Source organism: Psammomys obesus, unplaced genomic scaffold (assembly GCF_907164565.1).
Source record: "Psammomys obesus unplaced genomic scaffold, mPsaObe1.curated_primary_1811, whole genome shotgun sequence".
NCBI classification, from domain to species: Eukaryota; Metazoa; Chordata; class Mammalia; order Rodentia; family Muridae; genus Psammomys; species Psammomys obesus.
Genome location: NW_026585504.1, coordinates 8344905 through 8359103, shown reverse-complemented (window position 1 = coordinate 8359103; position 14199 = coordinate 8344905). Strand labels below are relative to the sequence as shown.

General features: G+C 46.0%; 1 protein-coding gene across 1 annotated transcript in view; it reads left to right on the top strand.

Moving 5' to 3' along the window:
- Acoxl (acyl-CoA oxidase like) overlaps window positions 1-14199 on the top strand; it is a 187415-nt gene that overhangs the window by 120394 nt on the left and 52822 nt on the right. The window lies entirely within an intron of this gene.

Here is a 14199-nt window from a genome sequence, read left to right as displayed (position 1 = left end):
GTGTGTGTGTGTGTGTGTGTGTGTGTGTGTGTGTGTGTGTGTGTGTATTGTGCTGAGGATTGAACCAAGAGATCCAGGAGTGGTGTTGTAGGTCTTTCATCTCAGCACTCGGGAGGCAAAGGCAGGTCTGAATTCAAGCCCAGCCTAGTCTACGGAGCAGTTCCAGGGCAGCCATGACTACATGGTAAGATCCTCTTAAAATTAACAAACAAAAAATGCTAATATAAAATAAAAGACCTAAAAGTGTTCATTGAATTAATTTGCTTTTTAAAGAAATTAATCCTATAAAAGGAAAGCTGCAGGTTTGTGTCATTTATTGTTGAATCCTGTCAATTTTAAACAAAACAATGCTACTTCTGCTGGCCAGTGCTGTGACACCATGACACAAACACACATAATGTGACAAGAAAAAAGGTTGATCTTGACCCACAGTTTCCAAGGCCTCAGACCATGCTGACCAGCATTTTCTCCCGAGCCTGTGGTGAGTCAGTGCACTGTGGTAAAGGGTGTGGTACTCACTCTTAGCAGCCAGGAAGCAGAAGAAAAAGAAAGACAAGGCCACAGACAACACACCACTCAGGTACACTCCAGTGACCTGCTTGTTTCAAAGGTCCCAACTCTAAAAGTTAACACCTCCCAAAAACTGTACCCCAAGCTCAGGATAATACCTTCAACAGAGCCCATGGGAAACTGTTCCCAATCCAATGACAATACCAACTGTTTGTAAAAATAGTGCAAGGCTGATCAGTACGTGTAGAACAAAGAAAACATGTCTAGCAAGTGTTCTTCATGAATAAAGGTGAAGATGTGTATCAGCAACATAATGACTGGCACCAGCAATGTAGTTTTAAAACAAATTACGTCATAACAGAGAGGTGTTTATTCCAGGACTGTAAGATAGGTTTAATGTTAAACATTAGCCAATGATATAAACATCAGTCAATGTAAACTATATTACAAAAACAAAAACAAACAAAAACCAAAGGAGAAGATGTGTATGATAATATATTATAAAAACATTTTTTTTTTATTTTGTTTTTGAGACCAGAAGCTCTCTTTGTAGACCAGGATGGCCTAGAACTCACAGAGATCCCCAGAACTCAGCTTCCTGAGTACTGGCATTAAAGGCAAGTACCACCACTCCCAGCCTGGAAAACATTTTTTCAAAATTCCTGATTTGAAAAAATAAAAATAAAAAGATCTTAGTAGGAATAGAAAGGGACTTTCCTCAGTTTGCGAAGGGTGTATCTGCAAAAAATGCCAAGCTAACATCATGTCTGTGGTGGAGAATTACATACCTTCTCTTAGAGGGGAAAGCCAAGGCAAGCTTTCTAGTTTTACCACCTTCAGAACTTTGTACTTCAGAACCTTGCCAATATAACTGGAAGGAGAGACGGGGGAGGGGGCATGCCAAGGACAGAGAGAAAGGAGGAGAGAAGGAGATAAAGGCAGGGGGAAGAGGAGAGAAAAGGGAGAGAGAATGGAGGGATGTAAAGGTAACAGAAAAAAAAAACTGCCTTAACTGTCAGGTGAAATAAAACTGTTTTGTTTTGTTTTGGGGTTTTTGGTTTTGGTAGAAGATTTAAAGGGGGGAGCAGCAACATGGCTCAGTGGGTGAATAAGCTTGCCACACAAACCTGGAGAACTGAGTTCAAACCCCAGAACTCTGTAACGGTAGATGGGGGAACCAATTTCACAAAGCTGTTCTTGGCTCAGTACATGCAAGCCTCGGCACATCCCTCCATCAGGTGTGCGTGTACACACACACACACACACACGCACACACACACACACACAACACAATAATAAGCAAACGAAGAAAAATGAAAAGACCTAAAAGAGCTTACCAAACAGAACTCTACAGAATCGGAAGAGCAGTGTATGACTGTGAGATGTAAAATTCAATTATTCAAAACAAAGCTTGTTTTCACATCTCTCAATAAGCAACTGGCAAATAAAAGCCAGCCTATAGTGCACTAACACACATGAGTGTCTTATACGTATATCTGACAGTAAAAATTCCAAAGCATGAAGGACCTGTGCACAGAACACTACAAAATATACCCAGAGTAACTTTTTAAAAAAAATCTTCTAAATAATGGGAAAGGCATGTGAGACTTCACATTGCCATGGGATGTCCAAACTCCTCCCACAAACTCAGCTCCACTTGGAAAAATCTTGGAAAGAATGTTTGTAAATGTACAAGCTTATATGGAAATGCGAATGATGTAAAACACCCAACTGAGCTTTGAAAAAAGTGGAAGTCAGGGGAGCAGGGGATGCCTCTGTCATAAACTCAGTTGACTGCTCTCTGATCACTCCTTCCTGATGAAGCGGTCTTGCCAGGCCATGGAGGAAGAGGATCCAGGCAGTCCTGATGAGACTTAACAAGCTTTGGGCAGATGGCAATAGTGAAGAACTTCTTTCAGTGGACTAGGGGAAGGGGATAGAGGGAAGAGAGAGGGAGGGTGTGACTGCAAGGAGTTGAAGGAGGGGGCTTCAATCAGGATACATAATGAATAAATTGTGAAGAAAAAATTAAAAAAGAGAAGAAAAAAGTGGAAGTCACTGGAGGGCTGGTGCCAACTGGTTTCAAAGCATGTGCTGAGATTGTCCTAGTCCAGGCACAGGAACGTTGGCACGAGTTAGACAGGCCACCATCACACTGCCAGGTCCACTTAGCCACACATACTTGTTCACTCGATTTCTGGCAAACATGGAATGAGTCCAGTAATAAAGAGAGGATTTTTAATAACAAGGCAAAGCGGATTCTGAATGGAAAAGAAAGGAATAGTGCTCTGTTTCCTACTCAGTACACAAATGCTCATGAGAGACCCGTCAGAGACTTGAATATAAACAGAGAAACTATAAAACTTCCGAAGAAAACAGTTAAGTGTCCCCAGTATATCCTGGAAGCCAGAGTAAACAGAGATTTCCTTAGGAAAACAGAAAAAGCACCGATCAGCTGCGTTAGCTATTAATAAGTTGTTACTGTCTGAAAGAGGCCAATCAAGACGAAGGTAAACACTAAACCCTGGAGAAATTACCTGCAGTGGCTGTGTCTGGTGAAAGCTTTTATCCAGAGTGTGTGAAGAACTCTCACGAAGCAACAATGAAATCATACTATCTAAGAAAAACTTGCACAAAAGACTTGAAAAGAGACCTCATAAAAGGAGATAAAAGAAGAGCTAATGAGCACGTGAAACTTTGCCTAATCTTATTAGTCACAGAGAGCTAGAAATCAAAACCACAACGGAGAACCGAGACCCACCCACTGACTTGTTTCAACTGAAGCGCTTGGTGGCGTTCAGCCCCAGCCGAGGTGCAGGGCATCCGTGTGTCATCTAACTAAGACTGTCAGAGATGGAAAGGCAGGAGCTGGCTATGTGGCTCTGCTTGGTGGCACAGCATTCATTCACCCATCCTGCACAAGGCTCCAGGTTCAATTACACACACACACACACACACACACACACACACATAGTCAAATAGTTTGGGAGACTCTTATAATGTTGATTATACACTTATCCTATGACCCAGAAATTCTGTCCCAAGAGATATGGCCAAGAAATGAAGCTGTGTGGTTCATAAAAGCCTTCCACAGGAGTGTTCCACACGGCTTTATTAATAACCCCAAGTTGGAAACTGGAAACTAAATGTTTATAGATCTGAAACTAGGCAAGTAAATTATAGTTGATTTCACAGAAGCAAATCATGTGAAACAGCACATGTGAATATCACAGACGTGCTTAGTGATATGGAAGAGTTTAGACTAGATGGTCTCATTTATGTGACAGTCAAAGAGGAACAAAACTAGCTGAGGGTGATAGAGTACCGTTGTCATAGTCAGAGAGAGAAAGCGAGAGAGAGATATGGTGCCACATGGAGGAAGCTGCGATGATCTGGGAAATGCTGTCCCTTGATTGGCATGGTTACAGGGGTATGCACACAGAAAAACAAATCACTGATGGGTGATTTTTGTTTTTTTGAGAAATGACTCAGTCATTAAGATGCTTGCTGTGCAAGCATGAGGACCCGGGTTCAATTCCCAGCACCTACCATATTACACGCCCGTAGTCATAATGCTACGAAGGCAGAAATGAGGATCTTTAGGGCTTTCTGGCCAGCTAGTCTTTCCAAATTGGGAAGCTCTGGGTTCAGCCAGGGAGTCTGTTTCTAAAAAGGAAGTGGACTGATTAAGGAAGATACTGACGTTGACCTCTGCCCCCACGTACATTCACATGAACACACACGTCTGCACCTCCTCCAAAAACATAAAAATCATCGAGCTGCAAACTTCAGGTTGATAAGTCTAGCTGTGCACGTGGCCTATCCCAATGACAGGATTTAAAGGTCAATTCAAAGAGGGCTCCTCAGCAGTTAGGATGTATAGGTGAAAGGCACTCCATTTTCCTGTATAAGTTGGCAACATGGAGATCCAACATGTGACCTTACCAGATGTCCCTGATAGACGAAGTGAGAAAAAGAATCAATGACTAGTGGCATCAATGAGGATTCACTAGAGTCTATTCTGTTCTGGGCTCAGTGTTAAACCCTTTTCAGTGTCACACAGAACCATAGTAGTGGGTCCCCAGACCACCCAAGCAGCATGGTGGCAGGTCAGACTGTAAGAGGGAAGCTGCCGAGGGCCAGCCCAGACAGCAGATAGGGAAACCCGAGTCTGGACATTCTACTGGGCCCTTGATTTGAAGCCAGACCTCAGAAAACAGGGCTTTTGTGATAGGCTGAGGATGAAGCCACTGAGAGATCGAGAGTTCCTGGGAGATCTCTCTGACCAGGGTTGGCACAGGGACAGGTAAACTGGCTCATGAGAGAATGCACCTGTCGCTCCACTTTACTGTCACCCTCAGCAAAGGGAGTAGGCAGATCCTTGTGGTGAGCTGTGGTCACGGTCCTTGGGAAAGCTCCTGCCGCTTCGAGCCTGGCCAACAACCCTCCTGCCTGCAGCGATGTCAGTTAGACCACAGGCAGGCAGGGGAACTTAAGACCAAGCACAGGGATGCCACGTGGCACCGGCTCACAGCTGAAGTTCAGAGAACAGAGTCAGACTGTGTCCATCCAAGGGCACGCATCTGGCCCGCCCACTCGGAAGACAGCGCTGACTCCAGACTTCCTCCTCCCTTCCGGAGGCTGACAAGGGGGCTGAGAAGCCCTCTGCTCACTTAGAATCCTTCAGGGTAGCTCTTGTGGACCTGCTCAGATTCCTGCTGCCCGTGTGTATGTGTGTGTGTGTGTGTGTGTTGGCTCCCCAGCACCACATGAGACCACTGTCGCAGTGCATCTTTGTAATCCCAGCACTTGAGAGGTAGAGGCAGTAAATCATCTTCGACATTTATCATAGTTTGAGGCTAACCTGGGCAACATGAAAAGAAAAGAAGTAAGGTCCTTAGTTCATTGACATGTTCATAAATGCTTAGCTGAAATTTAGGATGTATATTTAAGTAAGGAAGGATGGGCAAGAAAGACCTAAGGGAGTTTTATTTTTTTATTTTAACTATGTTCTTGCTTGGAAAGTATTATTTACAGGGACTCACATATGCTAGGCACTGAGAGGGTTTGGGGCATAGTCCCTGTCCTCTGAGAGGGAGGGTGTGATATGCCCCATGAAGCAGAGAGAAGCCACTGTGTCTGAGTTCTGGACAGATGGGGATGGCAGTGAGAATGGAGGTGACTCTTGGATGATGAAAGGGCACACATGTGCTTTCCTTGTAGCCCCACATGCAAAGTGAGGCTGGACCTTTCGGGCAAGGCTTGAGGAGGTCGGGGAACTGCACCAGATGGATTTCCATGCCACACACTAGAGAGACCAGTGAGGGAGGCTGACAGTGCTGGCTGGTGGCCTTATGCATCCTGCTGAGGCGCTGAGGACCTTCCACATACCCTTTGGGAGATGACTGTGACATGGTCGCACAGGTGTCCTGTGAAGAGCCTCCACCTACCAGGGCTGCAGGGGTGACCTGGGTGACAGCCACAGCCACTAACAGCCTAGAGGAGGGAGCCTCAGCTGAGATGGTGACGGAGAGATGAGGGTGCTGGTTGATGGAGCTCTGGGTCCTTCGACAGAGAGCGAAGGTACACGGGAGCACCAGCTTGCCTCCTGGAAACACAGGATGGCATCCCCACAGAAGAAAGACCCCTAAGAAGTTCCAAATTACAGCAGGGTTAGCGGTTCCAATCTAGATGCCTCTTCTCACCCTGAAGCCCCTCCCCCAGATTTCTGTACACAGTCCCCGCCTCGTATTCCTTGCCTCCAGCTGACCCCAGGTACTGTACCAGCAAGCTGCTGCAGGTTCAGGAAACAGAGAGCTCAGGGCACAGTCCCTTTCCCACATTAAAGGTACATTTTTCTGTCTTCTGTGGGCATGAAGCAGTCACTGGAGGCAATCGGGTCGGACGGCACAGTCTTCAGTGGGATGGGACGTGCAGGCTGCTGAAACACATCTAGCCGAGCTGACTCCGGATGCTCGGACTGGTGCGCAGCACAGTGTGTTTAAAACCCAGTGGCTGTGTCCTTCCACCTCTCTCTCTACTAGAGCAGCCAAGGGGGATCTTTGAAAACCAGGGTGCTGTTAGGAAAGGGACCAGGCAGCAAACATTTGTTTACAAATCTGTTGCTGGAGATTATCGAAGTCTGTTTCAGGAGCTGAGCTTTCAAAAAACTGCTCCAAATGACCAAAGAGAACACATCACCCGTGATCATTTTCTACCCCTGATGGTTCAGTAATGAAGAGCAGACTCTTTGCTGGGCTCTTTCATAAGAGGGGGAAGTTAGGAAGTAATACACTCAACTGTAGAGGCCCTTTGCCCAGACCGTATTGATTTCACGTTCTGACAACTTCGGTGAAGGCTCCATGGGGAAACACTTTAGAGGCAGCTCATACCTAAGGCGTGGATCTTCCCCCTGCTCGGAGTCTGGGGGCATCTGGAAGGGGTGTGTCCCCACTGGAGTTCTGTCTTCTCCTCGGGACCTATCATTCTGTTTGTGGGAGAGCGTGGGCTGCAAATGCCCTAGCATGATGATCACTACTGTGATGGGAAAGGTTGGCCCTCCCTGCCGAGCCCACCCTGACTGTTTCTCTGCTTCCTGCCTGTGTGCCTTCCTCTAACCTCGGCACCCATCCACAGTGGCCAATTCTTTCATGCAGCCATTAGCTTCGGCCAGACACTCGGGCTTGTGCTAGGTGCCGGGGTCACACAGCCAGCCACAGTAGTACTCACACTCCAGCACCAAGGAATTTCCAGTTTGGGTGTTCCAGCTGGGTGGAAGGGTAGAGGGGGCCACTGAAAACACTGAGAACAGCCCGTGTTAGGAGAGAAGATCATGGGAGGAGGTGGAACTCTTGAAGCCAGGTGGAGGGAGCAGAGGAAGAAGACGTTGTGGTGGAAAGCGTTGCATGCGGATACGTCTGGAACGGGCTGGGCTCGCGACGTGCTTTCCATAGCGGTTATGTAGCGTTTACGTAGCGTTTACAAGGTGCTGAGCCATTTCCCAGCACTGCCCAAACCGAGCATGGAGGCCCATGCTCGTCATCCCAGCACTCAGAAAGTGCGGGAGGGATCAAGGCCATCTTGCGTTACATAGCAAGTTTGAGGTTGACCTTGCATACACGAGACCCTGTCTGAGGAAGAGAAGGAAGTGTGTGCCGTAGAACCGGATGCAGATCTGAGGAGAGGAGAGCCATGTGCATGGACACAGGTGTGCATGCGCCTGTGCGCATCTAAGTTGACCTCTTTTGTCACTGTTTCACTCTGTAGTCAGGCTGGCCCGGAACTCATCGTGTGGCCAAGGGTGTCCTTGACCTGTAGCAACCTTTCTTCCTGCTGCTGCTTCTGTGATTATAGGCATGAGACCCAGAGTTGAGTCCACATTCTGTCAGGCACTGTTGGAGAGATGGTGCCTTTGCTGCTGTGGGCAATGCTAAAGACTTCTGTGTGCATGATGATGTGTGTAAGCCACATCTCTGATGGACCGAGGAAAAGGCAGCCATACTCCTGGGAACCAGATACTCCTGTGTCCCAGGACGTGACTCAGGGACCGTTTCTGGATTCCCCTAACCCTCCTCTGTAAAATCAGAATATTTTTGTACACTCAGTAAGCATGTTATCCCTGTGCGTGGCACATCCAGTGTGCTCAGTGTGTTCGAGGTGCCAGGCCATTCCTGCTGTTGTGACATCTACTCTGTGTTTTGTGAATTCCAGCTCTGTACCTCAGGGTGCCCCCACCCCAGGTAAGGCTACCTACCACCTTCTGAGAGAGGGAGGATGCCAGCGCAGAGCCAGCGACAGGCAGGGGTGTGCACAAGGGGGGAAGAAAGAGCAAGTTAGCAGAGCAGTGTGCCTTGACATGAAACTGCCAAGGTATCTTCATCTCCTGAGGCTTCAGGCTTTCCACCATTCTCACAGCTGTGAGGTGACTGGCTTGTAGGTGCAGAAAAGACAGAGAAGAAAGCATGAGCCAGCCTGGGTGGGGTCTTTTCAGAAAAGTGGTGGCTTCCACAGAAGTACCCAGCACCCTTCCGTCTTCTCTCACTGGCCTTGGAGGCTGCATGGCCAGCCCTAGCGACAGAAGAACTTTGTAGAGAATCATCTTCTTTATACGAGTGTGCATACACATATACACACATGAAGTTTATATGTTGTATGTTTTAAATTTCACTAATCGTGTATGTGATCACTGAGTTTGAACAAACGCGTGTGGTCCAATAGCTGTCACCAAGTATAGCTGTGGGTGACACCCATCACCCCAGAAGGTTCCTTAAAGCCATTTTGTCATCTGTCAATCTCCTTTTCCAGACACAGTTCCCGAATAGCCCTGATCTTTTCTTTGGCATAGATTCATGAAGCCATTTCTTGCATCTTCCTTTTGCATAATTTGTTACAAACTGAATAGTAAGCCCTTTGTTTCTGGCTCCTCTCACTTTACAGAAGTGCTTCTGAAATCATGCAGCTGTGGCTGCGTGTGTGCTGTTTCCTTTTTCACTACAGAGTAGTATGTCTTTACAGGCAGGGTCTCTACAGTCTGTTTGCCCAGTAACTGATTGCTGGACATATGGATTAATACCTGTTTGGTGACTATGAATAATCACCATAATAAACATTTTCTTACAACTCTTTACATAGACAACTTGTTTTAATTCATCTGCCCAAATGCCTCAGAATGGAAAGACTAGCATCTCCAGTGGCCACATGCTGAAGTTTTTAAAGGAACTACCAGATTGTTTCCAACGTGGCCACAGCATCTTGTGTCCTCCCCAGCAATGATCTCGGGCTGCTGCACACCGGAGCTCACACTCAGATTGCCAGTCTTACTCATCGTTGCCACAGTGGGTGTGAAATGGCATCCCACTGTGGTCTTTTGATTTGCATTTCTCAAACCTTCTTTTGTGTGTTTATTTTCCATTTCAGATGCAGATGGGTGAAGTAAGTTGTCTGCTCAGAAGTTTTTGCCCATGTGCTCAAGTGGGATTTCCCTTTCTGTGGTGTGTTTTTATGTATGTTATTCCTTTTCCACGCATCTGTATTGCTGCATATATATATGTCACTATGCTTGTGGTAGCTTTGTTAAAAGTCCATCATATATATGGTTTGCAAACATTTCCACTAATCCATTACCTGACCTTTTATAGCAATGTGCTGCAAGAGAAAATTGTTAAAGCTTTTCATAGCACAGTTCATGAACATTTTGTCTAACCCAACATGGCTAAGACTCTCCTCCTATGGTTTCTAAATTCTTATGAGCGTAGCTATAACAGGCGGGCAAATTCCTTTTGCACAGAATGTGAATTAAGGGCAGAGCTTTGTTTGGGTTTGCTTGTGGGTGTGCATTCATCCTGGTGATGTTTGTTCAGAATGTTACTTTCTCGTCTTCCGTTACCTAGATGACAGTCCACAAGTGGCTGTATTTCTGGACTCTCTGCCTTGTTCCATTCCTCTGTATTTCTGTCCTTATCCCAATTACATGTTGCTGTGTTAACTGTAGCTTTATCAGAGTCTTTAAATTAGATCATGTGACTCTTCCAAGGCTTTTCTTTCCCTTGTATTTTTGGTTGTGAGCCTAACCTTTAATGACTGAACCATCTCTCCAGCCCATTTTCTTCTTTCTCAAAATTGTCTTTGGCTATTCTAGGTCTTCTGTTGTCCTTATAGTTTTTGTAGCCATCTCAGGGGTTTCTAGCAAAGCTGAAGGTCTGCTGGAGTTTGGACAGGCATGTGTTGACTCTACAGATCAGAATGAGAAGTGACATTACAGCAATATAGCATCTCCCTTAGCCTTTGTAAATTTCTCTATGCAATGTTTCTTGGGTTTTATGTATAGATTTTACACATATTTTATAAGTACTTTACGTTTCTGGTAATAAAAATATTACCATAATATTTTTCTAAAATATGTGTGTGTGCATGTCTGTATAAGCATATGCCACATTTAAACACTTCCTGGGGAGTCCAGAAGAGGGTGTTGGATCTCCCAGAGCTGGAGTCACATGCCGTTGTGAGCTTCCCTTTATGGGTACTGAGATCCTAATGCAGATCCCCTGGAAGGGCAGCAAGTCCTCTTAACCACTGAACTGTCCTATAGTGTCCAAGCCCTATAGTGGGATTTTTATTTCATATTTCTGATTGTTCACTGCTCGAATATAAACACAGCATTGACTTTTAAAATATTAATCTTATACTTTGTGACTTTACTTAAAAGGTCTAGGATCTTTATTCTATATTCCTTGGCAATTATCTTTATAGACAGCCATGTATTTTATATATACATGAAACCATTTATATATATTTACATATGTAAATGTATATATATGGTTTTGCTTATCCTTTTCATTTCTTTTTCTTGCCTTATTGCCCTGGCTAGTTCCTCCAATACCATGTAAAGAAGAGTGCTGATAGCAGACAGCTTTTTCCTTTCTTTCATTCTTTTACCATTAAATATGATGTTAGCTGAGGGTGTTTTTACTACGGGTCGTCTATGAGGAATTGTTTCTAACTGGCTGTATTGCAGCTTAAATCCATTTCAGGTCGTTTTCTAGAAAACAGAGGGGGAAATAGATATGGTCATTTACCACAAGGAAGGCGTTTCTCCTTGTCTTCCACTTTGTATCCTCACTGTGCTGTGAGTGTGCCTTTCCACCTGACACATGAATGACGGGCTGCTGTTTACAGGCGTGCGGTCACCTGTGGTAACAGGAGCAGTACAGCAGGAGGGAAGGGCTTCAGGTGGTTTCCCCCCCTGGTTCCGCTGGGAGGCAGTGCAGTCCCTTGGTAGGAAAATGAGCTTTGAGGTCTTTGTGCCCAGTTCCAACTCCACTCTGCAACGTGAGGCAAATTGTTCAGCTTTTCTGGGTCACCATCTTCTACCCATGAAATAAAAATATCAGTAAACACCTACCCTGAGGGCTTCTGAAGATTAAACAGGGGAACAAATAAAATTAAATGCGTAAACCAATATACAGGTTGCCTGGTGCATTTTAAGGACTCAGTTTGGATGTGCTTAGTTCAAACACAAGTTTTCAGTAGCTTTTTTTTTTTTTTTTTTTACTGCCTAAGATAAAAGACAACTACTGTCATTTTAAAAGTCTTTTTTTGCCTGAAACCTCCCACAAAGTGTTTTAGTGGGAGGGTTGATGTCCTTTGGTTTGTAACATTGTTTATACAGTTAAATAGTCTTCAAAATCCCCTGCATTGCCAGACAAGGTGGTAAAACTGTGGGCAGTGACTTTCTCCCTTCTGAGGCCAAAATACAGAGAAGAAGTCTCAGGAGCCTAACAGGAGCCTGGGAGGACCTGCTGCTCCCTTGGACTGCCTTTTCCCTCTTCCTCGTGGTCTTAAAGGAGGCCAAGGAGCCCCCAGAGGCTTTTCCAGCCAGTCATGTGTCCCTTTTTCTTGTTGATCAAGCCCGTGAAAGACTTACTCCCACTGCTTTTAAATAGCACCCTTGATTCCAGGCAGACCTCTGCACAGCAGTTTCTTTCCTTCTGCCTCCTGTGTGATCTTCAGGAAAGCACAACCCTGGCATTACTCTGTAAGGCAATGGAAAGCCACAGGTCTCTGGTCTCTGCCTTGCCTTCTCAGTTGGAGCAGTGAGACCAGGACAGGGAGATACTGACTCAGGGAGCATGGGGGCTGATGCTGTCTGTCCTTTCCTTTGACTGTCACATGATGCCGTTAGGTGTGGACCTGGAGTGTCACGTGACTCGGCTCCTGTGCCCCAGGTCTTCATACTGAATTATACATGGCAGAGGTTTTCTGCAGGGCTGTTTTGTTGGGGTTTTTTTGTTTGTTTTGTTTTGTTTTGTTTTTCCACCAGCACACAAAGCCCCCTTAGAGGAGGCATCTGACACAGCGAGAGCTCCAGGCCCTGCAGAGGCAAAGCTACCACAAAGCCGGTTACTTTCCAACTGAGAGGCCTGTCAGATTGGGGAGTGACACAAATGGGAAGTAGAGACACCAAGTGTAACTTTCTGTTTGAGAGTTCCTTCAGAAAACACACAAAAATCACTAAGTGCTTAATATCAAGCCATTTGGTTTGTGAAACAAAGAAAGAGAAGGAGGGACAAATCAAAAGTCAGAAGTGGCAAATCTGACTCCCTTCTCTGGTTAGGTAAGATGTGCCACAGGCTCCATACACAGGAGACCCACAAGGTGACTCGCTTGGTGGTACCAGTGACGTACCACAGACAGCCTGTGGCTCCTGTTAACTCCACACGTGGATCAGACACACAGACCACTGGAGACCAACTTGTGAGAGAGGATAGCCCTCCCTCTGAGGATGACATCTTTTTGGTCTTTAGGATTCTTCATATCTCTGAACCTATACATCACTGCACCTGTCATGCCTCATAGGAGTTTTCTTATTCCGTAGCTGGTGTTTAACACAGAAACTCACAACTGGTCAAAATGCAGAGACTAAATATCTGGGGATCGCTCAGCCACAGACGGAACCCCAACCCCACAAAGTTTCAGGAACCGTGGTTGAAGTGGAGGAGGGGGAGAAGCTGGGGAGGACCGAAATGAAACGGTGCCTTCTGACATGGCAGGACCACTGCGTGAACTCAGAGCAGCCAGGGCTGCCTGCAGCAGACCTGAGCAGGATCAAGCCCCTCGGCATTCCAGCATGGAGGAGGGCCCCGTGAGCTCATGAGCCCTACACCTGACTGACCTGTAGACAGTTAATGGCTTCTCAGGGAGGGAGAGCCAGTTTCCTGTAAGGGGAGGTTTAAGTTGAGCATTCTGTGGTGACTGGCCCTCAGCATATGGGTAGCACAAATTGGACTTGGTGGGTTATTTTAAAAGGGGTGCATGAAGTTGGGGGTGAGGAAGTGTCAGTAAATCCAGGAGGGGCTGTTTGTGAACTGGGGGGGGGGGTGTCAATACATATATGAAAATTCGCAAGGATTTAATAAGAAGATTATATATAAAAGAATCATCAGCTTCAGATGGAACATCTGTATCACGCACACAACCCCCAAGTCTCCGAGATCATTGCAGAAGAGGGGACAAGAGATGGTCAGAGACAGCCGGGGTGGGTGACTGCAAGGCAGTAGTTTTCTGTTCATAGCCGGGCACTTAGGAACTCGAAGTGGTTGTGATGGCATGCCCAAGATGAGTGCGAGCTCAAGCCAGGCCAGATCCCAGCCAGAAGATGGGAGGGGCAGTGCTAAATCCCACCCCTGGCCGAGGAGCTACTGACCAACAGCTACTGATGGCTGTTGGAAGAGGCGGAGTTCTATTTAAGGGGGTGACCTCTGGTGGGCTGATGACACTCCAGGGGTGGACCTTACACCCAGGAGAAGTTGAGCAACACAAATTTGACTTGATGAACTTAAAACAAACAAACACATCAAGGTGGGTAGACAGGAAAACGGAGGGAGGGCCAGGGAGGAGTTAGGGAGAACAGGGTTGAATGTGAACCAAATACACTGCTTGAACTTCACAAAGGATTAATTAAAATATTATTTTTTTAAGATCTTCATGAAGTGAATAGTCCTATGCAAACAGACTCACTGTGTTGGGTGTGTGCCTGGATCATTCAAATTATTCTTCTCTTCTTTTTATTTTGTGGTGCTGAGCATTGACCCTCACACACACCAGGCAAGTGCGACACCACCAGGACCATCTTACTGTCTTCTTCCTTCTTCTTCTTCTTCTTCTTCTTCTTCTTCTTCTTCTTCTTCTTCT